The following is a 2,563-nucleotide window of genomic DNA, read 5'->3' as shown; positions in this document are numbered from 1 at the left end:
ATTTCTTGTCCGGTAAGTATACGAATTAGAAACCGAGTTGGTTTGGGATTGTGGTCGCGACACAATACCGCCTCTGGTCCTAATATATATACAGCTACCGGCTGCGGCCAGAGATACACCGAAAAACACCTAGGGTTTTGCCTCATCTCACAACTTGCGCCGCCATCGTAGTCTACTCCATCCCAAACGCCGGCGTGCATCGGCGCGTGGGAGAGCAGGTCTCCGGAACCGTTCGTCTTTGCGATCCTGCACCGGGAGAGGTCGAATTAGGTTTTTGGGAAGCGCTGTGCGCGACTGCTCAAATTCGTCATCACGGGTCGTCTTCCGTCCAAGTCGGGCGGTGCTACTCATCGTCGTATTCATCGCCGTCAGCAGCAGATCGTCGCCAACATCGTCATCAACACTGTCGCACCCATAATAGCCAACGACCAATACGTCCAACATCCTCTGTTCATGTCTGTTTCTACAACTACTGTTACGTGTTTGCTGCTGTTATGCATGTCTTGCTGTTCTTCTAGTTTGCTAGATTTTTGCATGCTAGTATCTCTTCTAGTCATGAATTATTTACTGGAATTAATCATGAACTTGCCTAATATTCCAACAACTCAATCATAGCTAACTACTGGGATAGGATTCATCATGTGTTCCCAGGTAATCTACAAAACTTGCCTGGAAGTAGTATGTATTTTGCCTACAACACGCAACAGGACGTACTTCTGAATTTTTTTCCTATTTCCCCCAACCAGGACTTCATGCAATCTACACACTGAGAAAACAAAATCATGCCTAGGCAAAAAAGCTTTATCACTTACTTCTCAGGTACAATTCGGACGAAAAAAACTTCATTGTGATCACCCAGGGATTAGCCTGGTGCTTGCAAAAAGCTTTATGTGGTTTGCCTACATCACAAAAACAATTTGCCTAAAGACTTGCTAAACTTTGCTTAACAGTTCTTGTCCCAAAAAGCAGGAGATTTTTTTTGCTTTCTTGCTGATTGCACTGAATTTGCCCCAAAAAATGGCACCAACAACTTGTTGTGTTTTCTTATTACAAATCAAAGTAGCCTGCGAAAAAACACAAACTTTTTGCCTGATGATTATACTTAATTTGCCCCAAAACACACAAATGTCACTTGCCTATATTTTTTGTTCTAGACAAATGCAATCTAATATGCATGGAGGGAAGATGCATTCATAACAACACAACATTTACTCTTCATGTTATTTATTTTAAAAGCCAACACTGCGCAAAGTCGTTTTCTCAGGTAAGCTAGATCATGTACATGCCATTTTGGATTTCGCCCATTACTACTGCTTCTGACTCAATCCTTTGCATGAATGTGCAATTCTCCATAGCTCGAAGTCCACAAGGTGCTCACCACTGGCGGAGCTGCGTTCTGCTTTTGGAACACCAAATTTTCCCTTTCAGGTGTGTTTTAACTGCTTAATAGCTATGTGATTAATTATGCAACAAGATCCTAGTTAATCAGTAGCATCATGGTTCAACATGTAGCTTCTGATGTAGTATCTTCACTGTATGTGTTGCATACGAAATTTATCTTATCCAAACAGATTTTTCATTTTCTTAGTTCCAAGAAATTTTAACAATTTCTTCAAGATTGTTGACTTGGAATCAACAGTTTCTCAATCGGTTCAGAAATAGATAGTCTTTTGCTGTAAAACTTTGAGGTTAAGAGAATACGGTTGTGCTCGAAGCTACTTCTGTAAGGCCTCTCAACTTATGTGAAATATAATCCATACTCATACGTGCTGTTTCCTCCGATAGGTCAACTCGCAAGGAACAAGTGATGACTCAAGGATACCAGGATATCATTTGTTGCATACTGTGTTATTATTGACCAAAACTTGCCCATCATTTACTAGGTAAACTGTAGTTGCCCGAAAATCTACGTGATGGCCCATTGAATTATGAATTCTTTACCTGTGCAGTGAAGTTAGGCAATCTGTAAATAAATTTGTACACTTTATATCAGTAGCATTATTTAAGCAGCAAATTGTTGTGATTTGCACACAAGTTGCAATTGCCAATGGAGTAAGTTGCCTCAATATAAATAATACTTGCCTAAATCACTCAGTAAAAGTTTCCTATAAAAAAGGGGGATCTCTAGAGTCATTGTTGAACATCAGGGGGTAATTCATGGACGTAGCTCGGTCCCTTGTCTATTTTGTAACTGGACGCGGGAAGGGAGAGATCACTTGTGTGAATCTGGTTCGTACTTATGCACCCATCTACCTATCCATAGGATGAGCACAACACTTTAATTGATTGGGCAGTATAAAATCTAATAGCATCCGATGTACTTCCTCCGTTCCACAATGAGGTTCCATAGGGAGGTTAAATAAGAGTCTGTGGAGGGAAGTGCCCAAAACATGTCCAACACGCGATAGTTAGTTGCGGGAGATAGTGACATGACTTGCCTAGAGATCCGCTCCCATGAGTGACGTGGTTTCACCAAAAACTTGCCCAACGTATGATAAGTAGTTGCTAGAGATGCTGGCGCAAGTTTCCCAGAGATCCATCCCTGAGAGAGTTGTGTTTTTTC

General features: G+C 41.3%; 1 long non-coding RNA gene across 1 annotated transcript; it reads left to right on the top strand.

Moving 5' to 3' along the window:
* Positions 1 to 603: 603 nt before the first annotated feature.
* LOC147982150 (uncharacterized) lies at positions 604 to 2,349 on the top strand. Its single transcript, XR_015599996.1, has 3 exons — positions 604 to 651; positions 747 to 1,428; positions 1,786 to 2,349. It is a non-coding gene; the product is annotated as an uncharacterized LOC147982150 (long non-coding RNA).
* The last annotated feature ends 214 nt before the right edge of the window (positions 2,350 to 2,563 follow it).

This window comes from Triticum urartu, chromosome 3A, assembly GCF_056163025.1.
Source record: "Triticum urartu cultivar PI428250 chromosome 3A, HENAU_Tu73, whole genome shotgun sequence".
Taxonomy (NCBI): Eukaryota; Viridiplantae; Streptophyta; class Magnoliopsida; order Poales; family Poaceae; genus Triticum; species Triticum urartu.
The sequence above is the reverse complement of the archived record's forward strand: the minus strand, read 5'-3'. Positions and strand labels throughout refer to the sequence as shown.